At 34.1% G+C, this 25,891-nt stretch overlaps 1 long non-coding RNA gene across 1 annotated transcript; it reads right to left on the bottom strand.

The window, feature by feature from the left end:
• On the bottom strand, positions 1–25,891 carry LOC129221434 (uncharacterized). Its single transcript, XR_008580513.1, has 3 exons — positions 25,778–25,891; positions 25,606–25,687; positions 1–71 (listed from the first exon to the last, which is right to left on the bottom strand). It is a non-coding gene; the product is annotated as an uncharacterized LOC129221434 (long non-coding RNA).

The following is a 25,891-nucleotide window of genomic DNA, read 5'->3' as shown; positions in this document are numbered from 1 at the left end:
TTACAAAGCATGTAATTTTGAAAACTTCTGAAACTATGAACTTCATTTGTGTTTGTCTAGACTTTCGGACACTGAAATTAAATATAGATATACATCAATAAAATACAAATAAAACATAGGTACCAGTGCTGCGATGCCCATATCCCCGTACGGATGTTTCCCGTTATTGCCATCAATGTCTTCATAGACCCTGGCTTTTGGAAGCGTGGAAAATTATTAAAATTAAACAATTCACTAAGATAATAATTTAGTTATAAAATTCAAAACCAGGTAGATAGGCTCATAAATTGCATACATGTCGAAATAAATCGCTTACTATTTTTCAAAGTGAGAAACATAAATAAAAATAAAGCAATGCTAAAAACCACGATTAACAGGCATTCTGGTCGCAGTATAAACTTTAAACACATGTATAATTTCAAGGATTTTTCCTAAATTCTCAGAAACTGATTTACATATCTCTGGGCCTTGGGAATAAAACCATTTGTAGTGGCAGAAAAAAGTTGGCAAATTCCAGTTATAAACAAGGTTCTGAAGTTATTCAGGGTGGCGACAGATCAGGGAAAAGTCAGGGAACTTTATCATTCGGGGAATTTAAAAAAAATAACAAAAATTCAGGGAAAATTGATCAAATGAAGAAAAAAAATTTTTTTCCTTGCAAAATGAAGTACTTTGATTCCCTACAAATTTTCCGCCAATTATTTGTTTTAAAAAAGTAAAATTAATGAGGTGCGATTATACAGGGCCGCATATTTGTGCATTTATTTTCCTCAAGGTCAAAGTATTCAATCCTGGGATGAGCTTCCTAAGATTGCTTCTGTGTAAAGTTGTTTATTTTACCTTGCTTGAATTTTCCTTCCAAGCACTCCAAGCTACTACATAAAATAAACAACCCTATAGGCAAAGAGGAAGCCCTTGCCTTTACTCATTGTCTTGAAGTAATTAGCATAGTGTTATCACGATTTCAATAAAAAGTCTTTGTTTAAATAAATACTGAAAAATCTTAACAGTTATCTCTGGGTGTTTTTAATTTAGTTGCTAAAATTGAATTTTGACTGAAAATCTCTCTCTCTTTTTTTTTTTTTTTTTTTTTTTTTTTTTTTTTTTTTTGCCATGGTATTATTTGCTGTCACTTCAGATTACACGAAGGTTTTTTTTTTTTTTTTTTTTTTTTTTTTTTTTTTTTTTTTTTCCCCAGACTTTGAAACTCTTTTATTTTAAAACCATATACATTTTGAAATTAATAATTGTTTTTAAATTTCAATGTTGTTTGTTACTAAAGTAATCCAAGATTTTTTTTCGGCAACTAATGAAATCAACTGAAATTGAGTTGTGTACATACAGTAAATATTTTTATTAATTTTAATAGTTAAAATGCTGTATTCATCCATTAAAACGTAAGTTCTTGATTAGATAATAGCTCAATATGATTTGTTGTTGAAGATTTCAATTTGTTTTACATAAATATGTCTATTCTGCCGGTGCAAGTAAAGGGCAATAACTGCACTTTTTTTTTTTTTTTTTTTTTTTGCAGTTTTGTCATCTATTACACGTTAATCTTTATTATACTTACTCACTTATTTGGTTTCTGCTGAAAAAGAGGTGCGAAAAAGACGTCTAATTCCAACATTTTCTTATTGTTAGTACTGAATCCTCCACACATTTCTACAAATTATCTCGAAAACTAATTTCTGCAGATACTACCGTTTACCTGTGCACGTTAGTATTATTTACATTAGTAAAACTACATTACTTTTATACTTTAACTATCAATTGTTATTCTTGCAGCAACAATTGTCCTGCTTGAAAATTCAGTTCAAGATTTTTTCCATTCATTTTTTTTTTTAGTTTTATCATGATTAGGTATCTCTTTAAAAATGGTTTTAATAATTTCTTAGAATTCTTATGTTAACTGATTCCTGGAAGAAAAATATTTGTTTTAAATTTCCTACAATATTTCTCTGTCGATAATTTAATATACTATTTTTACCAAAAAAAAAAAACGGAGCATCTTTTCAAAGTATATTCTAGAGATGTACCGGGAAGCACTTTGGCCGAGTTACCGAGTACCGAGTTCCAATTATGTTTTAAGAAGAACCACAAACACACAGGTGACGAATTTTGAACTCATTGGAATAGTAGTATAGACCCCCATGTACAAATAATATTTTTAAAACAAAATTCCAGCTGAAATTTAATTACGCATTATTTAAAAGATTTTGTTTGTGTCAATGATTTTACAAATACGTTTTTTTTAAGTTGAAAATTAAAAAAATACAAAAACGGTGGGATTAATCCAATTGGAATTAAAACAAATTATATCAAATCTATACTTCTAGTCCTTCAAACGTAAAGAATTTTTAAAAGCAAATGAAAGAAGGTTAAAAGCACAAATAAGCAGCACTGCAGACACGTGTTTCTGCGTTGCAATGAACATCTTTTTCAGGGCATAAAATGTAAGCTAATGAATGTAAAGAAATCCGACTTTTGTCGGAAGTTTTTAAATCCATAAGCTCACATTTTGTGCATTGAAAAAAGCAATCCTTATAATGGCAAAACACTTGTCTGCAGTGTTCCTGCGCATTTGTGATTTTAACGTTGTTTTATTTTTTAAGAAAAGGTATTTTTATGTTTCTTATAAATAATTTTGTTTGTGGCAATAACATAAAAATTTCATATTTTCTGTACTTACCTTTTCTGCCCCATTTTTAATAAATAAGTTTCATTGATTTCGGGGCATTAAAATATAAAATTTACCCCATTGAAGCATAACAAACTTCATTATTCTCAAAATTTGAATTTGACTTGTAAATTTGAATTGTAAATGATTGCAGTATATTATATGCTTGCACTTTTTTATTCATAGTGAAATCTGCTTTGAACAATATTCAATTTTGTACGACTACTCGGTATTGGCCGAGTACCTGATCAAAATTTGGCCGAGTACTTACCGAGTACTTACCGAGTACTCGGTATGTCTCTAAGTATATTCTTAACTAACAGCTTAAACCATTCTGAATACTGTATTTTATTTAATATGCAATGCTTTTCAGATTGGGCAAAGAAAAGGAAACCATTAGCATTGGTAACGTAAATCAGGGAAATTTGGTGAACTTAATCAGGGAAAAGTCAGGGATTTTTTTTTTTTTTTTTCAGTTCCTGTCGCCACCCTGTTATTTGAATGAAAACCAAATGAAGACGAAAAACATAATGTAAATGAATTCATTTTAATAACTTTGGTTTAACAAATTCTAAAGTTATAGATAAGAATTTAAAAGAATAATCATTAATCATTACCGAAACTAAGCGTTTGAAGTTAAATAATCTAATAATGCTGCAAAGAGCATCCATACCGAAAGAAATTGCTGAAGAATAAAAAAGAAGAATCAAGAAGATGATTTAGCTTCTGCAAATAATTGTAATAATAATAAACAAATGAAATTGAAAAATAAAAAACGAAAGAATGTCAATAAAAATAAATATTATTTTTTAAAAAAAGGCCGAGTAACCAATGAATTTTAAAGCTTAAATCGAGGTTGTAGTAATTATTTTTGTAGAAATTATCACATAAAATTCAAAATGATGATGTTACTCGTATCTACCAATCACAAAGACAAAAGATTGAGTGATATGAAATATATACGTCAGTCCACTGCCTAAGTGAGCTCAATTAGCAATCTCGATTGTTCAAAAGAAAAAAATTAGAAATTTAGTGAATCTAAAAAATACATAAACTCTATAACAAAAAAAAATTATAATAATAATAATGACGCACCTAGACGGAGTTTTAAGAATGAAAAGAAGTTTTACATATCTAAGGAGAACGTTGCTATAAGAAAATGATTACAAAATGAAAGCTAAATGACCATTTATTACTGGAAAAATTTTAAGTAAATGGAGGTTTTAGTCAGTGGCAAGCATACCAAGCACGGGTGACACCTGAAGTGGCAATTTGTGGTGTATCCACCAATCAATGGCAACGTAAAGGAAAAAAAAAACAGGGATTCCCTGTAGCGCCCTTTTTACTGCCATCGGGGAAATGGCTGCTTACAACTACGAAATTTGCATTAATTTCTAACGTTTAGTAATGATTCTTGAATTCTCATTTCTTTCTACGTGGGCCAGAATATCCACAAGACTTTAAAAATTGATTTAAAAAGAATAAAACAAAGAAGTCATGCATGCAAACAAAAATTACTAGGCTTATTAGCATTTTCTACGCTACGGCGTGCATTTGTTTTACCGTTTTCATCCGCCATAAGACGGTGGCTGGTGTGCCCCCAATAGTTTGTTCGAGTTGCGAATTAAAATCACTAGAAATACGCAGACGACAGTCTATTACGATTTATCTTTCTTATTGTTGCATTAATAAAGCTATTTTTATTCGCACAAAAAAAAAAAAAAAAAAAAAAAAAAAAAACAGTTCCTCTTGGAGCGGTTGGCGCCAAAATTGAACCAACACCTGTTTACGTATAGGTTCACATTTCTTCCAAATTTCTTCTAGAACGTAGCATTACTTCTTGAGATGGCGCTCGAAATGAAAAAGAAAGAACGATTGCGCCACCCCTTTTTCAGCTATTGACACCAAAATAGAATCAGCTCTTATACTTGCTTAATGGCTACTTGTCGATAAATTTTTGTTTGATTTCGTTCATTATTTCTTGAGATATAGCAGTCACAATTGATGACAAAAAACGTTCTTTAGCTCAGCCCGCGTTTCAGCTATTGACACAAAAACTGATCAGTACCTGTACATGTTAGAAGCAGCATATGGACCAAATTTTGTTTGACTCCGCCAGTTACTTCTTGGATAATAGCAAGCATTTTTAACTCAAAAAACGTCCCATTGCTCCACCCCCCTTGGAGGAATTCGCGCCAAAAACCAAAGGGCACAAATGCACATAGGGGCTTATATATGTACCAATTTTCGTTCGTTTTCACACGGTAAATTTTGCCGTACAGCGGCCACAAAAAACCGGTCACACACATACGGACACACAGACAGGCAGACATTTTCCAAAAATGGTCGAAATGAACTCAGCACACCTCAAAACGTTCAAATCCTTCGAAAATTCACATGAATCCAATACTTTCTTCTGTATATTAGATATAGAAGAAAGTAAAAAGGAAGTTCCCGTGCACCACCCTGTTTTACACTTCTACTTATATAGAGGAGACTGTTAAGTATTATACTACCTTGACAATGGTATACCTTGCGCCATGCACTCTAATCAGCTTGCTAGAGCTTTTACCTAGTGAGGAATCACGGTACTATGTCAGCCATAACAGTCTCTCCACCTGCCAGAGTGAGTTGTAAGTTGAAACTCCAGCTTTTATGTGGACAGTGATTGTTTTGTGATTTGTGCACAAACATAAATTACTTTTAAATTGAAAAAAACCGCCTTCAAAAAATACCCATTGACTAAAAAGCAAAAAATAATTGATTACACTTACATTCTATTTCCTACCCAAACATAGAAATGAATTTTTTTTACAATTCCAGTACAAAAATCAACTAAACTAAACATCGAATTATAAAATAAACACTGATTTAAATTACTATACGATAAATTATTTTAAATACCTAACTAATTATATTATATACGATCTCTTAATTTTTAATAACCTTTTGAAGTCGGAGCCTCCTATAAACAACTACATAACGTAACTGACAACCCACCGAATCCTGAATTAAACACTTATTTAACTATACGGGAAATTAGTCTTTAAAACTAAACCTACTCAGTTACGTTAGGTAGTAGTTTATAGGAGGACCCGACTTCAAAAGTTTATTGAAAATTAAGAGATCGTATATAATTAGTTAGGTATTTAAAATAATTCATCGTATAGTAATTTAAATCAGTGTTTATTTTATAATTCGGTGTTTAGTTTAGTTGATTTTTGTACTGGAATTGTAAAAAAAAATCATTTCTATATTTGGATAGGAAATAGAATGTAAGTGTAATCAATTATTTTTTGCTTTTTAGTCAATGGGTATTTTTTGAAGGCGGTTTTTTTTATTTAAAAGTAATTTATTTTTTGCTTTTTAGTGGTGTAAATAACACGGCGAGCGTCTCGGAGACTTCCGACGACTGTGAAGAAAGGCTTTTTCAAATGCGTATCGCTTTAAGTTTAAATTTGTAAAACTAAATTTTAGAATTGTAATATTGTAATTTATGTTTCGCAATACGCGTCATGTAACTCGTGAAAAAAGTCGCATGTTTCTTCCCATGGCCCCACTATTGATGAAGATTAAAAATTCCACTAGAATGAATTTTATGTTTGCTTCAGAGAATCCTTAATTCAAAATTTTCATTATCATTACTCTTAATAATATATTTTTTTAGTACTTTCTTTAACTATAGGTAAAGAAAGTATATACCTTTGTTTTATGGCCTTTGTTTATCAATGGATTTTATATTTAATCGTTTGTGAGGGAAATTGCATGAAATTTATTGTTTTACCCTTAACTTTTCCCTAAAGAACAAAAGGGTAAATTAAAGATTTGGAACCTAAGTTAGACCACCCCTAATCAAAACCACCACTAAACAAAAAAAAAAAAAAAAGCATAAAAACCGGTTCACTAAGTGAGACGATATACAAAGTTAATAAAGTACAACTCGATTTAAATGTGAGTATGATATTTGAAGAGTTCCTTCAATTTCATCAAACCTGAACTTGATTACCGTTAGACCGCCGAGGAGGTATACGGTTTCAAAGAAAAAAAGAATTTTCCTTATCGGTACAGGCAGGGGCGTGCACAGAAATTTTGGAGCCAATCACAAATGACTTTCCCGGGGCTCTCTCCATATTGTTCACCCCTATATTTCAACCTTAGTTATAAAAATATTGGGCCCCCTTCAGGCTCGGGCCCGGGTCAACAGGTTTCCCCCCTCCCTGTGCAGGCCCCTGGGTACAGGTGTCTTCGAGTATTTATGGAACATTGTGCAAAAGAAAAACAAATCCGAGTTTAGAACCTCCTCCTTTTTTTGAAGCCTGCTAATTAATATAACCCTAATTTCAAATTGAACTGGCGTCATTGTGAAATAGTAAATCTAGAATATTGGTCAAACTTCAGAAATCATACACAGTTATACTGTATATCATTAAAGAATATAAATTAAATCGTGGGGGAGGGATGTTCTATATTCAATTCCCCCTCAATTGAACACTAAATATATTTTAAAACTGGAATATTAAATAAAGAACTTTATATTTTAGTGCCTAAATAAAGTTATTTATTAGTAAATAAAATATTAAGGTAATTGATTCAACTATTAAATTTGCAAAATATATTTAATTTACTGCTTTGCTACGTAGTAATAAATACATTAGTAACACCTGTAATAAAAAATTAACAGGCGGCGCAGCGTTGAGAAAATTAATCATCCATGTGCCGCGAGAATTAAATATCGTTCAAGAGAAAGCCAAAAGTTTAGGTGTGAAAATACACCGATCACAACACCACGTGACCTATGACGTATGAAATTTAAAGTTTCTTGGATTTCTCCGGGACCCCTTATCAGATCCAGACCAAATTACAATGGGACCATCTGAGAAGTATACCCTTCCAAAAAAAAAAAAAAAAATTCAGATCGGTCCAGTAGTGTTGGAATAATTCGAAAACACACATAACAATACGAAATCATAACCTCCTTTTTTGAAGTCGGTTAAAAAGTAAGTAATTCGAATGTTACTTAAATGAAATTTGACTTTTAAAGAGTAGTGTTACCCAACTGATTGACCATTATATCTATTGCCTATCTCTCGGTAAGTGTATTCAGCATTTAGTCTTTACTTTTTACGTAGCTGTTATGTAAGGTAGTCACTTTTGTATAAACATGCACCCTCGTATACCTTGAAGCCAAGTTCCATCTTGTCTATTGAACCACTGGATCAAGGTACAATAGGTGCAATGGTTGTAGTGATTGTTTTTTTTTTTTTGTTTGTTTGTTTTTTTTTATTTATTTATTAATTTTTTTCTTTTTTTTTTTGTTATATTTTTTTTTAAAGTAGGATTTTATCATGCCTCGAAGTAAAACTGGAATCAAGAGGGATCCAGTAGATGTTGAGAAATTGCAAAATGCTATTAAAGCAGTAAAAAGTAATGATCCTGACAAAAAAAATGACTTTTAGAGAGGCTGAAAAAATATTCAAAGTGAGCAGGTCAACCATTACTAGGCATTTAAGAAAGTTGAATGAAAGTAGTGGGTCCAATAAAGTTGAATACAACGTAAGTTTTGCAGTTAAGCAAGTACAAGAGGTCTGTCTCAAGGTACACGAGCATCATGTACTATGGACCAAATTCAGGCGCGGATCCACGGGAGGGGAACTGGGGGAACGTTCCCCCTCCAAAATCCCAAGTGTACCTAAAAATTTTCAGAACAGAATGCAGCACAATTCTTCTGTTTTTTAAAACTTGAACTTCAAGAAAAGCGCCAGGAAAAGCGAGGAGAGAATTGCAAAAGCAGATTCAAATAGGAGAACTGTGGGAATGTCCCCCCCCCCCTCCTCAAAAAAAAATTCCAAGTGTGCCTAAAACAGTTCAGGAAACAGGAGTACAGAATTTTTTTCCCGTTTTTAGAACGTGAACTTAGATATCGGGAAAAGCAATTAGACAACAGCAGAAGCAGATCAACGGAGGGGAACTGAGGGAATGCCGCCTCCAAATCCTATATACCTAAAAATTTTCACAACAAAGTGCAGGAAAATTCTTCTATTTTATTGAACTTGAACTTGAAGAAAAGCTTCAGGAAAAGTGATTAGAAAACAGCAGAAGCGGATCCACGGAGGGGAACTGGAGGAATGTTCCCCTCCCCCAACATATCATGTGCACCTAAAAGGTTTTAGAACAGAGAATAGGAAGGTATTGTTTTATAGAACTTGAACTTGAAAATAGGCTCCAGGAAAAACGATCAGGCAATAGCAGAGGCGGATGGCAGATCCATGGGGGGAAATGGGGGAATGTTCCCCTCCCCCCAAAATCTCACGTGTACCTAAACATTTTCACAACAGAGTACAGCAAAATTCTTCTGTTTTATAGAACTTGAAGAAAAGCACAAGGAAAAGTTAAGAGAGAATTGTAAGAGCGGATCCAAGGAGGGGAACTGGGGAATGTTCTCCTCCCCCTTCAAAAAAATTAAATCCCAAGTAATCCTAAAACTGTTCAGAAAACAAAGTACAGGATTTTTTTTTTTTTTTTTTTCTGTTTTTTAGAGTTTGACGAAAGGCTGCGAAAAGTGATTAGACAATAGCGGAAGCGGATCCACGGAGGGGAATCGGAGAAATGTTTGCCTTCCCCCAAAATCTCATGTGCTGTACCTTTCTAAAAAGTTCTAGAACAGAGAGCAGGAAAATTCTGTTTTATAGAACTTGAACTTGAAGAAAGGCGCAGAGGAAAAGCGAAGAGAGAATTGCAAAAGCGGATCCAAGGAGGGAAACTGAGGAATGTTCTCCTCTTCCCTCAAAAAAAAATAAAAATAGAAATAAAAAAGAATCCCAAGTGATCCTAAAACTGTTCAAAGAACAACGTACATTATTATTATTTTTACTGTTTTTTTAGAACTTGACGAAAGGCTCCAGGAAAAGCAATTAGACAATAGCAGAAGCGGATCCACCGAGGGGAACTGGAGGAATGTACCCCCCCCCCCCCTCCCCAATCTCATAAGTACCTAAAAACTTTTAGAATAGAGTGCAGGAAAATCCTTCTATTTATAGAAATTGAACTTGCAGAAAAGCGCGGTGAAAAGCGAGGAGAGAATTGCAAAAGCGGATCCAAAGAGGGAACTGGGAAATGTCCTTTTCCAAAACACAAAATCCCAAGTAAACCAAAAACTGTTCAGAAAACAGGGTAAGGTAAAACCACCAGTAGTTGACATTTTAAAGATTATTTTTTCTGTTTGTTAACATAGCTTGGAGGGAATTCATACTAAGAAGAGCATTTAATAAGTGATAACTGTACCAACTAGTCCCCTATTATAATGCAATAAAATTAGATTAATAAAACGAATGCACATTTTTTTTAATAAAAAAAAAGACATTGGGTTGAAGTCAGGGGCGACAAATAGGGGGGTCAAGAGGGGGCGGTCGCACCCCCAAATTTTTGAGAGGAATGATAAAAAGTGATCAAACTCAATTTACGTAAATCGCCAATCAAAGTTGAAGAAAAACAATCTTGTTGGTTCTCCGTAATGGTTGATGAAACTTGACACATTTCCAGACAAGAGCAAGTATTTTTCGCTTTTTTTAAATTATTTGAAATTCATCAAGCCTTTACCAGCCTTTTCAGAACAGAAAAAAACCGATGAAGAATCATGGTTAATTTTAACGAAAGACTTAACTTCCTCATATAGGCTAAATATTTCGTTCTTGTGTGCTCAGAATAACGATGGTTATGAGAGGCCCGTGAAGTAGTGTTGCTGCATGATTTTCACAAGAAAATGCCTTGGTATTTTACATTCATTGTTACGCTCATACTTTAAATATGTCAATTTAATGAGTGTTCATCACTTTCTTCTGCTAGAAACACAGTGTTGCCAGATGGTCAAATCCAGATTTCCCCAATTCCCTACCAATTTTTCCCCAAAAAGTAATGTTTTCTACCAAAATTCCCCGAATTCAAAAATTATTTTTCCACTAATATTTTCAGAAAACAAATCGACTTCCTCTAATATTTTTGTCTCTTGAATTTTTTTTTTCCCAAATAGCCAAATTTTCTTAGAAAATTCCCCAACTTTTTTTTTTCTTCCCATTTTCGCTTTTTTTTTTTTTTTTTTTGTCTTCTTTATCAATATCTTTCTTTATCTGTACTAATAATAAAGCTGAAAGTCTCTCTGTCTGGATATCTCTCTGTCTGTCAAGATCTCTGTTACGAGCATAGCGCCTAGACCGTTCGGCTGATTTTCATGAAATTTGACCTTTAACACCTTTAAGCGATTTTTCGAAAATCCGATTATCTTCTTTTTCTATTCCAATTTTGAGAACATTTTCCTAAGCAAAATTATCATAAGATGGACGAGTAAATTATCAAGCTATCATAACGTGGAACCGTAACGTGGGCAAGCCAATTGGCGAGAAATTCATCATGCATTATTTGTAAATATAGAGGGGGAACCAAAAGACCTTTTAATTTTCTACTATGGGCAAAGCCATGCGGGTACCACTAGTCATAAATACAAGCGCCTGACCGAAAGATAAGAAATAGCCAATTTTTTTTTTTTAAACTTGTATTTATTACTCTGCTTCTGTATGTACATTTAAACTATGATTTTAGTATATATTTATCCAAGAATATTCTTCATCACATTTATTTTTACCCGTTTCACGTATCAACTAGTTACTCACGCAGAACATTAATGCGAATTCCGTAGCATAACATTCCGCATAATGCGAAATGCGAATTCCATAAAGTTCAGTAAAGCTAAACCAACGCTGTTTGATACAAACAATGTAACTACTACTTCTTGACGTGAATCTAAATACGAAAAAAATTATTTTTTCCTTGAGGTTTTTTTTCCTCCAGGTTTTCCCCAAGAAATAAAAATTTCCCCAAAGAATTCCCCTCAAAACCCATTTCCCCAAAATTTCCCCAGAGAGCACTAGATTTCCCCAAAATGGGGAAATGTCCCCCAATCTGGCAACACTGAAAACACACTTCAGCTGCACAATGCATAGTATGTTTTCATAGATACACTTTAAAAATACATACTAATTTTTAAAAAATTTTTTGCATTAACAAATATCTTTTCTGGGGGCTCTTTAACTATGCAGTCTCCTCACCCCCCCCCCCAACAATATCATGATTACTTGCTGTTAGCCGATATGTGTTTTATTTCCATACTGAGGTAATTCGTACTTAAAAAACTTGACCCCCCCAAATGAAATGCTGAAATGCCGCCCCTGGTTGGAGTTGACACTAAACTAAAACGAGAACATCTCATTGTTGACACTTTGTTTTCACTATTTGATACATGCTTTGATACAGAGAAACAGGAATTGCTTAATAAATGAATTCGTGCCTATTACTTGTGTGAATACAGGAATAGCACTGCCGGATCTAGGCAGCAGCAAGCCAATACCCTTGGCTTACCTTTTTTACATAGTCGATACTCTTTGTCACCCCCCCCCCCTCCCAGTTGCCGTGAGACAACTTCTAGGAAGATGTAAATTTACACTATTTCTGTTGTTTTCTCATTGAACCTCGATATAAAATTTCAACGAAGGTGGGTAAAGGTAGGCAGGATTTAGGTTTTGCTTCGGTTCTGAAAAGTTGAAGATCCGGCCATGGAGAAATTTAAAGACAATTATAGAAAAATATAAAAATTAAATGCTTGGGTCATAGGTTATAAGACTATGAGAAGTTTACATAAAAAATCGAGTTTGGGGACTGAGTAAATATTTTTCATCGTACTAAAAGGCTCATCGATATGGCACAGTACAGCTTCCCAGTAGTAGTTCAATTTATCGACTTTAGAGCTATTCCCAGTCTCCCAAATTTTCGTACTTGCTTTTTTGCATCTGTTTTCCAGTAATCTTTCAAAATAAGTCTTTTTGAACACAAACCTGTTTAAACTGTCTTTTGTATTCATTTGGTGTAGAGTTCAAAAAATTTAAAGCTTCTACAATTCAGTGGCGCAACCAGAGGGGATGAGGGACCACCCTAGAATGCTGATTAGAATGTTTCTCAAAACCATTTCTTACAATTAAAGAGAATAATAGAACGGACCTTGGAAAAACGAAGTTATTTTAATAAGTTGAAAAAAGAATGACGCGAAAAAATGTAAATTTCTTTGGAAAAGAACCTTGAAATAAAAATTTTCAATCGTGGCGGTTTACTGATCAGTCAATTATATCACCACCATTTTTTTTTCTTTTTCCTAGTCGGTCTAAAAATAAGAAAGTCTTCATAATTGGGAAGCCCCCTTTACCCCGCCGAAACCTTTAAATAGTGTCTCAAATCTCGTTTTCGGGGCTTGAATTCTGAAAAAATTCCCGGAGAAAACTACCAAATACCTCGCATTCTAAAGACATCGAGAGTCGTTTAATGTTGCTTTTTTGAAGCTTCAAATTTGAAAAATTGCCGAAATCCTAATGTTACCAAATATGGTCTGCAGTCACGTTTTTAAGACATCAGTTACGAAAAATTTCCGGACAAGGGCTCGAATGCTTTCGTAAGAGATCTAAAAATGAAAAAATTACAATGTTGAAAAATTTTAAGGGGGAGAGGAGAGCATTTAAATTCTTCGTCACCGAATATCGCTTAAAAGCTTCGTTTAATAGGATTTCAATTTCGAAATATTTTTTGGTAAGAACCCCAGAACCTCACTGCTTATAACATTATCAAAGTTAGTCTGTACCTGGGTTTGGGATCTTTAATTTTGAAAAATTGGGCGGTGGGGTAATCGATTTCGATCTATTTTACAAAAACAAAATCGATCTAGGGCAGCCCCCAAAAGTCCCGTCTCTTACCTTACCGTCAACAAATATCGCCTATAATCGCGTTTTTAAAACTTCAACTTCTAAATATTTCAGCAGAAAGCCCTTCGAATCTTTCCTCCCCGTAACACCATCAGATGCCATCTAAAACTGCGTTCTTAGGGCTAATAATTTCAAAATTTGTCCCCGGACCCCCGTAATCAGTTGGCGAAAATTTTAGGACTAAAAATTATACAAATATAACAATGAAAATATCAGCTTTTTTGAATATTTTCTGAAAATTATACTTGCAGAATTTGTAAAGCAAAAATGTTTTTTGTAAGAGCGTTAAAAGAGAATAAGTTGTAAAACTCAATTTCTACGGTTATTTTTTTAATGAGTAATTTCATATCCCCCATCCCCCATAAACATATAAACTGCTAAAAACGTTCCCCTCCCAAATCCATAGTCTGGATCCGCCCCTGACCAAATTACATAAAAATTGTGAAAAATATGCAAAAATAGAAAAATATTTTTTTATAATCCGAAATGTTTTTTACTTATGCAAAAAGGCTTGAAGTTAAGTTTTAATAACTGAAAACCATAAAAATCACACATTCTTTTTTAGAAAACCAAAAAGTTTTAGAAGTGGTCCAAGGTACAAGTCTCCCCTAACGAATACAATTGTAAAATAATATACCGCTAAATTTAGCACGGCTGTGTTAACACTCAAATATCAAAATATTTTTTTGCTTCGTTACATAGAAAAAAGTGGGGGGGGGGGGGGGGGGTAAGGGGGGCACCAAATAAATTTCGTGCCCAGTGCCTTCCAAAATCATAGTCGGGCCCAAGACATCGTGCAATATTTTTAAGCCTCAATCCTCGCCATTACCATCTCGTGCGTTCATACTAAAGGGGCCCAACCATAGACTAATAATAAGAGTAGACCGTTCTCTGGTAGACCTGGCTTTCCCAGACTTACTGATGAAAAAATTGGTTCATGGATACATCATGTGACTGGTGGGAGGCTTGGCGAAAACTTTGGCAGCATGGTTGCTAGATAGCAACATTATCTATAGTTTGGCACTCGACATGTATTTTAAGACGTAATGTGTTTTCATTATAATTTTTTTCTAGGTGCAGAGCTTGAACTGTTTTTCTTTTAGTTATGCAGTATTTTGACATTAGTAATTAGGCTTTGATCACAGTTTTCAATAACTTTTATTTCATTTGGAACTGCTACGTCAGCGTTGGCGTGAACGTAATGGCGTAAACGTTTTCCGTTAACGCAAAAATGTACTATAAATCGGTATCTTAAATTGAAATTGTAGGTAAAAATCTTACCGTTTGCGATTCTTTTTGGGCGCTTGCATCTTTAATTGCTTAGATTGTTATTGAAATTGAATAAAGAAAATGCACAGTACTATCTAAACGAAAATTTCACAATATTAACAAAATATTTACAACTTAGAATAACAAATTTACAAATCGGACTCCATAAAAGATCATTCTTCCGTGTTCCATTAATTCTATTTATTTTATTTCTCGCGGGCGTTGATCGTCTGCTGCGATCAACGCTCGCTTTGCTAGGATATTCGGAACTCCAGCGCTCGAATACGCTACCTTACGGTGATTTACAAAACTGCCGATGAAACTAAAACATTGCCACGTTGCGTTCCACGTGTGTCTGTTGACGTAAACACAGGCAGTTTGTTCTGAGTATTTATTAACGCAATCGATGAGTCTTAGTTTGCTTTCAGCTACAGAAATTAATTCGTCCCTTAGTAGTATTCTCGAGCTTCTCAAAATAATGTTAGTTTTCCTTATTTCCTTCTAAAATATGAGTTGACCGAAAATGGTGAAAGCGAAAACTGGATTAACAAACTTGGATAACGTTATACAAGGTAAAAAATTTTATTGTTTTGTATGAATTTGTAAGAATATGAGTTTTTTTAAATCTTAAATTAATTTAACTAACCATCTTTTACAACAGCATTTAGTTGGAATGGACGGTATGCAAAATATTTTCTTGAATATATTATCGTAGAACAAAATGAAAAATGTTTCACCGAGAAAGAATTTACTTTATTCCTTTTATTCTCAACTGAAAGGTTTCGCCAAATTTGTTTAGGGTTATAGTTTTAGTATTGTGCGAGCAAAGTAGCCTTGGCGAGATTTCGCGTTTTTAGTTAAACCATTTTTAATTTTTATCATGAGTGGAATTAAATGGTAGTAAGATTACAGAATTCGATAAGTAAAAAGAAATAATGGTCAATCAACTGAAAAGAAAACTACCACCATATATCCGTAAGAATTCTGTAGATGATTTGCATAACTTGACATAATTAAATCGTAACTCAGAAATTAGAAAAATCGAAACAGAAAAATTTTAAATTAACCGATTCGGGAATTCGAGAGAAATAACTCAGCAACAAATGCAAAACAATAAGCGCTAGCCAAGCAAGGCAAAGAAGTATCATCTTCTTTCGATAATAATTTGTAATGTCATATTGAATTTTCTAGCATTAATTGTTATTCTTGTCAGGCCACAATTATTATTTAGTTTTACCAAGAATTGATAAATATCGAATTCAACATCGTGGAAATAGCTGCTTAGAACTACGAACTACGTAGTTTGCATTAATCTTTGACGTTTAGTAATGCTTCTTGAATTCTCATTTCTTTCTACGTGGGCCAGAATATCCACAAGACTTTGAAAATTAATTTAAAAAGAATAAAGCGAAAAATATCAGACATACGAACAAAAATCACAACACTTTTAGCATTTTCTTCGTTACCACATGCGTTTGTTTTAGTTTTTAAGTCGGCCATTAGACAGTGACTGCAGTGCCCCCTATAGTTCGTTGGAGTTGCGAATCCACCAATCACATGGTTTGGTTTATGAGCAGCAAAAGGGTTGCCATAGCTCAGTCTATTCTTATTATTAGTCTATGGACCCAACAGAGTACTAAAACCTCCATTCATTTGAGATTGTTCCTATAATAAATGATCCTTTAGCATTCAATTTGTAATCACTTTCTCATATGTCATTGTTTTCCTCGTTATGCAAAATTTCATTTTATTCTGTAAATGTTTTCTTTGTGCGTCGATTTATTTTTGTCATAGACTGTATCCGAGTTTTTGCTTACCACACAATATCCTTATACAGAATTTTCGACATCAAAATGTAGGGATCTACATTGTCCTCATACTGGTTTAAAGCTCCTCCCACGCACAGGTGAGTAAAAATTCTGAAGAGAAACTCATCTCGTTCATTTTCACTGTACAAATCGAAGTTCGTCGATTCTTCAACAAACAGCATGTTTCTTAATTCATCGGCCACAAGGATGTCGTCAACATATTCCTCGAGACACTTTCGTATTGTGCCATCAGCCAATACGATTCTTCTTTCAATCATTCTGTCGAAAAGCTCAGTCGTCATGAGAGTGCAAGGAATTTCTTCAATTTCTATGACGATGTTCGCTTCGGATTTGATGATGTGTTCGAGGGGTATGCCATATTCCAAAAAACTGGTGATGGATTCACATTTAAACATGTCCTGAATTCAAAGAAGGATTTTTTTTAAACGTTACATACAGGGTTGTCCAAATTAAAGTTCCCCAACTCAGAGGCCTGTGCAGGATGTTCTATGGGTCATAATGTGATGAAATTTTGGAAACAGACACTTCAAATCATGCGCTCGTGATTTATTTAAAAAAAAAAAAAATAGTATGCAATTATACCAAATGTCGAACATTTCAGCGGAATCTGTTGCGAAGCATTTGTTTACATACATAAGTATTTTTGGGAGACCCGCTGTAAATTTAACAGATTTAGGCTCACAATTTACAGCTGAGATGTGTGAGACCTTGTCAAAAACATTGGGTATTAAACTAAGACACACTTCTTCAGGTAGACCACAAGCCAACGGAAAAAGTGAAAGGATAAATACCGGAATAAAGGCCACTATTTTAGCAATGCAAGAAGAAGGGTATAATTTTTCACATGCGCTAAAAATTCACCAGAATTTGTATAATGGCTCTGTACACAGCTCAACGGGTTTTACTCCTAATTCTCTTCACTTTGGTAGGGAATTGGCTTTGATTTTTGACACATATAACCCTGATATAAAATGTGTTCAATTGGACAAAACTCAATATATGGCACATGTCCTTGAAACCTTACAGAAACAGTATACCAAAGCCTTTTCAAATTTAGAGAGAAAACAATATGAGCAAAATGTGAAGCAACATGAAAATGCTAAGCTCAGGGATATTAAGGAAGGGCAAATAGTGTACTTAAGATCTAAGGACAAATTTAAACCAAAATTTACTGGGCCATATCAGGTTATTAAAAGATGTAACGCAGTGAATTATTTAATTAGGTTTGCCAACAACTCTTTTGCAAATGCATTTAAAGTTCATGTTGATAGATTAAGACCTGCAATCCACAGGAAACAACATTATCAGGGAAATAGCTCTAATGTCGAGGAACAAACTCAAGTGTATAAAACAAGGTATTACTTAAGAAGTTGTCAATAATTTTTTTCACTTTTCTTGAGTCAGGGTGCACACTGATCAGGTTAAGGTTTTCTCTTCAATTCAAACTTTATTTGTTTACGTTTGTTATTTTGATGCTGGCATCATATTTGTTTTGTTTACAGATCTTGTTTGTTTTGAATTTTGGTCGTGTTTTTTTTTTATTTTAAATTTTTTCATTGGTGATGGCAGCTTAAATTTTCATTATGAAGGTAATTTCTTGGTTTTTATTTGGTTTAATATTTGTTTCATACACTTTAGTTTACCTCTTTTGCAAAATTTTTAAGGGGAGGATATTGTGATGTTTTCCAAAGGATTGAAGTGATTTGTGTTCACACATAATCAGTTTGAACTTACAAATACACATGGCTGTGTTGGAGTGATCTGAAAACTGGTGTCTTCGAATATTTTGTACATAGTTTTTTTCAATATTTTAATTTGCTTTGTTTGTATAATTTTTAATGTGTCTTTACAAAATTTGTTTGAAGTACAGTGTGTATAAAAAAAAAATTGGTAATTTACAATCAGATGACAGTTTAATTATGAGCAATTGTGACAATCATCTTTCAACATCAAAGCCAAATGAACTTTTCAAAAAAAATTTTGTTTTCTTCAAAAAAAAATTTTAGTGACTGAAACTAAGAACTTTTTTGGTGAACTGTCAAGATAGTGTTTGCCACTGATGCAAATTTTGCAATTAAAATGAATACAAAGGAGGAGTATACATTCATAACAATTGTGAAGCATAGTCGAATATACTTTGATTAAATGTTAGTTAAACTTATACACTATTTTACGTACTATTTTCACCATTTGAAAATGTTTGGTTGTGAAGATTTCAAAAAAAATTTTCTCATGTTTTTTTTTTAAATTGAAACTAATGTTTTTTATATGGAAGTATCAAAAAAAAAAAAAAAATCAGGATTAAGATTAAGTACAACGAGTTGAACCTTCTTGAGTGAAGTACTCGAGTTATCACTTGAGGGTATATGCTTGTGGAAAAATAATAATAATAACAATTTGTCATCAACAAATTATTTTCTGACATACTGTTCTGATGCATATAAGTATGTATGAATTTCTAGATACTTCCTTTTTGTATATCATGTATATTTTTATGATTGTTTAATCAAGCTTTTTCAAAGGTACCGTCTGAGGTACTGGTTTATGTAAGTGACTGGTTGATGCGAGATGTTGGTTAGTGATAGGGTTTCATATACAAAAAATTTTTTTGGGGTTTTCGTTTTTTTTGTTTGTTTGGCTTTAAATTTTTCTTAACTGTGTCAGGGGGGAGAATATGTCGTGAAGCTCGACATATATTTTACGGATCTCCTCTCTTTCTCCACTATCCTTGATCTCTATGTACGCAACGCTGACCTCCATTGCTCTCGGACAGAAGAAGAAGCACTTCGGTCGAAATGTTTTAAAAAATGTGTATGGCAACACAGAGTTGATCTCGGCTGTGGCGCACGTGGGAAAAAGTCAGTTGAGCCACATCCGTTGCCTGTATCGTCGTGTCTCCTTTTTTGTCTTCAACAATTATCATCACCCGTCTTTTTTTTTTATAAAAATGGAATCTCCATGAAATAAGTTCTACATCAGATGACCGGCGGACATGTAAGAATCGCCTGAACGCTCCACTACGGTCCTGAATAGTGATAAAAGATGATCCGAGAGCGTGGAATTTTTCGCATGGACTCTTCAACTGCCCTTCGTGAATGAGAAAGATGTCCTCTAGGAATGGATCGTGCAGGGCTGCCCGCTGCTCACCGGGATCAGAACTGTGATATACGAACTGAACCATGCCCAAAGTGATGATATGAAGCGTTCCATTGTGTGATCGACCATTATTTTCTGGAGTCCGGATATATGTGGAGTTAATGGAAGGAGATCGCCGGCATCCGCACCAGCCAGTCATGTCCCCAAAGTAACAGTAAATGAATCGTCTTTTTATCTACAATTTGTGTCCTCATTTATCCAGGTACCATTTTTATATCTCCAATCCCAGATGATAAGTCACCATGGATACATTACCTTTTTCTATGCACGTGCACAAACTGGGGAGGATCGTGATACGAATGGGTTATACATACATATTGTACACAACGCAAAAATCTAAGTCCTTTAACAATTTCATTTAAAAATTCTACTATAACTTCCCCATAGTACTAAAAGTTGCCACTAGATGGCGCTGTAACACAAGTAATTGGGAAATTTGCATATTTCAACAACGTGATTTGCAGAAATAAAGCTTCTGCGCAACGTATTCAAAAGATGAGCCCTACAAAAGTGGAAGGTGGAAGACAGGCGTTGCACAGGCAGCTATTTTCAACCTCGCTGGTACACAATGGAGACTTTGAAAGACAAAGCTCTATTGGTCAAACTTTTTTACCAGAATGACGAGAACTCATGTGCTGCTTTAAGAGCATTCCGTCGGCTGAAGAACATGCGCCGAGGACCGATGTCACCACGCGCTTTAAGAGAGATGATGAGGAAGTTCGAAAGATCTGGGCAACTGGGAATTTTGCCAGGTAGAGGACGCCATGCTGTGAATTCTGAACGCGTAGAAGACGTTGCTTTGGCGGTCGTGGATACCACTAGACAATCGCCATATGGTGTTGTCAGTGTGCCACGTGTTTCTCGTGCTGTGGATATGCCCTATACGACCGTCTGGCGTGTGATGCGTCGAATCCTACGCTATTTTCCTTACAAAATCCATAGTCTTCATCAGCTGTCGGACGGGGACCCTGTGGTTCGGGAAACATTTGCGCTGCAGTTCCTTGCCAGTCGATGCTGCGTGGCCGTGGAATATCCTTTGGACGGATGAGGCCCATTTTCACCTGGATGGTCAAGTGAATGCGCACAACTGCCGCATTTGGGAAAGTGAAAACCCGCGAGCAATTCATCAAGTGCCCTTGCACCCTGCAAAGGTTACGGTATGGTGCGGTTTCACTGCAACATTCATCATTGGGCCTTATTTTTTTGAAGAGGTGACTCCAAGAGGATTCGAAACCTGCTCTGCCACAGGAAGACGATATCAGGACATGTTGACAACGTTTGTGATTCCTGAACTGCAACAACGTGACCACCTCCGGGACACGATATTTATGCAGGATGGTGCACCTCCCCATATTCTTCTGGGCGTTCAACAGGTGTTACGGGCAACTTTCACTGATGCACGTGTGATCAGCCGCTGTTTCCCAACAGCTTGGCCTCCTCGCTCGCCTGATCTCACCCCATGCGACTTTTGGTTATGGGGATTTTTAAAAGATCAAGACTACCGAGAAAATCCAGCAACCTTGGCAGATCTGAAAGACTCAATTATTCAGAATGTGCGTGGTATTAATGTGCACTTATTGCGTTCCGCTGTGGAACACATTGCTTTACGGATGGAAAAAGTTGTGGAGAACCACGGCAGACATATAGAACATCTATAGAATGTCTTTTTGATCGACAACTTCATGTACTATTTTTTTTTTTTTTTTAATAAATCACGAGCGCATGATCTGAATTGTCTGTTTCCAAAATTTGATCACATTATGACCCATAGAACATCCTGCACAGGCCTCTGAGTTGGGGAACTTTAATTTGGACAACCCTGTATAATCATTTTTTATTTAAATTTATTAACTTGACAGAGAAGCATAAGAATAAAAAACAAATCAACTTTACAGAGAAGCATAAAAGAAGGAAGAAAATAGTAGCTTTAAAAGATGTATAAAAAATATTTTTTTTATTAACCATACAGGGAAGCATTAAAAAAATTGAAAAAAAAAATAGTAACTTTACAGAGAACCATAAAAAAAAAAGAACTTTTTTCCCTTACCCTCGACATAAAAGTATTTTAAAAAATGTTTCAATCTCAGAAATGAAGTTGACCGTACACTAAAAATAACATCAATAATTTCCGGAAAAAGAAAAGTTTACCTTTTAAAACATAGATTAGCTTTTATCTAAGCTGCAAGTCAAGACCCGTGTCCAGGTTTTCATAAAGGGAAGAGTTTTAAAGCTTCTACGTCCTTACCCGAGGGGTAGGAGGGGGGGGGGGGGTTGAACCCCCTCACAAACTTTAGTTTTACGATGAATTTCCGATTTCCGTATGGCGTTTCTTCACCTGTAAAGACTGCTGTAACCCTTCCCCACCCGTGAAGGATAATTCTGGCTGTGCAAGAGACCGCAGTATGCCGTAATTTTACAGTTACTTTTTAATCGAATCTTGTTTGTTTCCTTAAAAAAACCTCTACTGCTTTTTAATCAAATCTTTTCAGAATGTGGTATATTACAATAAGTATTAACAAATGTCCACAGATTCCTAATAAACAAAAGAAGATCTTATTGCAGATGCAAATTACATTTCCAAACTCAATCACTAACGGATTTTCATAGCAACAACATATGCCAAATTCATCATTACCTCATCCTTTAGCAATATTAACGCAGTTAAGGCTTTGTCTTGACAAATCATTGAGCTATTCTTGAATCATAATTTTTTTTTCTTTACTAATAATAAAGCTGAAAATCTCTCTGTCCGGAGGATGTCTGTAGGATGTCTGGATGTCTGAATCTCTGTAACGCGCATAACGCCTACACCGTTAGGCCGATTTTCATGAAATTTGACAAAGTTAGTTTGTAGTATGGGGGTGTGCACCTCGAAGCGATTTTTTTGAATATTCGATGTGGTTCTTTTTCTATTCCAATTTTCAGACCAAAAATTTCATAAGATGGACGAGTAAATTACGAAATTATCATAATGTGGAACCGCAACATTGGCACAAGCCAATTCGCGAGATACGAAATTATAATAACGTGGAACCGTAACATGGGTACAAGCCAATTGGCGAGAAAATTCCCCATACATTATTTGTAAGAATACAGGCGAACCAAAAGACCTTTTAATTTTTCTATTACGGGCAAAGCCGTGCGGGTACCACTAGTTTTAAATATTTTTCCAGTTGGTAAAGCTCTAACAGTCGTAAATAGCAATTTTCCAAACAGGTTTTTTTTAAATTTTTTTTTTAAATGTCCGATTTTTGAAACAACGCGTGGTCTTTATGACGTCACAAATGATGCACTTTGCCGCATTTTTCTACTACGTTTCCACGTTATGATAATCAAGAAGAGAATTAAAATTGCGCTCTACACTTGCTATCAACCATATCGTTGCCAATACACGTGAGTAAAGATTCGAATTAAATATTTTGTTCTGTGAATGGCAACACTGAATGGCATTTCATTATTTGTGATGTCATCGGCAGAAGTATAAAGTATAGACAATGAAAGCATACCGATTTAAGTAATTTTTTAAAAATATTAAATTGAGGTCTTGGACGCCGAAATTTAAGCTATCTTTTGTAAGGCATGGAGAAATGATTCAGAGGTAAGAGCTGGTATTTTTTCCCGAAAACTCTTTGGAACTGTTAAAAACGTATTAGCCATCCTTTAGGGTTGTCAGGAAGAACTACAGCTAATTTTGAACTGAATATATATATTTATTCCGCTAATGTTTTCTTTTCTTCAGTGTTTTTAATAAACCACATCAATTCTAAACTGTCATTTAATAACCTTAACATTTAATAACAGAATCAGAGTTATTAAGTAAACCAAAAATAATTTTTTAACATGAAACGTTCATGAAAATTCACATGGGGAATTAATTTTGAATGGGGTCGTTTCTGAAATTTAAAAAATATTTTTTTCTAAAAGAGCATGCTTTAAAACAGAGGATTTGACCATTTTAAAAATAATTTGACAAAGTTGAAATTTTTTCAACTCTTATTTTAATTGGTGCGCAGATTCAGTTTCATTTTTTACTCTTCTACACATGACATCACAAGTGATGAAATGCTAATCACTGTTGTTAAATTAATATTGCGCAGGGCGCAATATTATTATTAATAAATATTGCGCAGGGCGCAATATTATTATTATTAAATATTGCGCAGGGCGCAATATTTAATTCGCTTCGCAATAATCATAATCTGGAAACGTGGTAGACAGCAAGCGTAATCATTCAGCGTGCCGGTGAAGAGCGTGACCAAAATTCATAACTTGTGACGTCATAACGACCACTTCTTGTTTCAAAAATACGACAATTTAAAAAATTAATTAAAAATTAAGCGTTAGGAAAATAAAAGGTTTTTTCTCGCTGCATGTTTTTTTTTTTTTGCTTTTTTGCTTATTCTGTCAGTTTCAGTGACTAAAAGTAGTACTTTTGACTGATGGAAACAACCCCATCACACGTAATTTTTAAGGTTTTCAAATATGTAAAAAAAACTAGAGGATGCTTACAGTTAGTGGGTTTCGGTCCCTTCTACCCCCCCCCCCCCCAATTACAAAAAGTACTGTCGTCCTCGTTTTTTTGCTAAATTTAAAAAAAATTTAAAAAAAATGAATTTCTTGCTAATGTTGTGAATATAAATTACTATAAGATCTCGAATAAGGTAAACGTTATCAGTTTCAATATTGATGATGAGATTAAATTAATATGAATTAGCAAACATTATTCAATATATCAGAGTACGAACAAATATGATTGATGTTAAAGATGCGTAAATTCAAACTACCATCACAAAAACAGAAAAGTAAAGAAGCTAGACAACTTTTTAATTGGTTCCTCCGACACCTCTAAACTGGCGATGAAAAACAACCAACTTCAAAAATTGTCGTTTCCAATTCTTCTATGGCGCTCATCGTAAATAATGTTGGTACATTAATTTTTAAATTTTCCTACTTAAAATAAGAAGTACAATTGATTCGGTTACATGATTTTAGACGATTCAGAAAGAAAATATCCTGCGAATTTTAACTATAGTACAAAAATTAGCAATGAAGTTGTTTCCATCAGTCAAAAATACTACTTTTAGTCACACACAAGTTGATAAAATGAGCGAAAATAAAATAAAATAATATGGAGACAGAAAAATATTTTATTTTCAAAACTTTTAATTTTTTAATAAATTTTTTTAAACTGTCCGATTTTCAAACAAGGCGTATTCTTTAAGACGTCACAAGTGATAAACTTTGACGCGTACTCCACTGGCGCTCTGACGTTTCCAGCTTATGATATTGGGGTTGTTTCCTTCAGTCAAAAGTACTACTTTTAGTCACTGAAATCGATAGATTAAGCAAAATAAATAAATAGATGGAGCGAGAATAAACTTTCATTTTCCCAACGCTTAATTTTTAATTATTTCTTTTTTAAATGTCCAATTTTGAAAATAAGGAGTGGTCTTTATGACGACACAAATGATGTACTTTGGCACATCTGTCTACCGCATTTCCACGTTATGATAATCAAGAAGCGATTTAAATATTGCGAACTACGCTTGCTATCAACCCTATTGTTACCAGTACATGTGAGTAAAGATGCGAATTAAATATTGCGCTCTCCCCTAATGGCATCAGTGAATGGCATTTCATCACTTGTGATGTCATGTGCAGAAGCTTAAAAAATGAAGTTGAATCTGTGCACCGATCAAAATATATTTTTTTACTATTAAACTTAGTCAAAATATTTTAAAAATGGTCAGATCCTATGTTTTTAAGCACGCTCTTTCAGAAAAAAAAATACTTTTAAAATTTCGGAAACAACCCCATTATTCATTGCAATAAAATTAATTGTTGGACAAAACTGTATAAAACTATTTTTTCTCACCCCAATGATGCTTTCCACGTCTTGTAATTCAACATTGCCTTCGACTTTATAACTGCACATTTTAAGATTCTGGTCCATGTTCCTAAAAATAATTAAGAGAGGTTTGTTTTCAAAAGAATAGGAACTTCAAACAATTAGATAATATTTTTTAAATTTCAAAAAATGATATTACCATTTGATTAGATAATCTCGGAACTTTTTCTCTGAGAGAACTTTATAATCTTTAGGAATTGAATGAAACTCATATTGTCTTTTTGATTTGAATATCGATCCAGAAATAAGTCGT

This window comes from Uloborus diversus, chromosome 4, assembly GCF_026930045.1.
Source record: "Uloborus diversus isolate 005 chromosome 4, Udiv.v.3.1, whole genome shotgun sequence".
NCBI classification, from domain to species: Eukaryota; Metazoa; Arthropoda; class Arachnida; order Araneae; family Uloboridae; genus Uloborus; species Uloborus diversus.
This window is presented reverse-complemented; position numbering and strand designations above follow the sequence as displayed.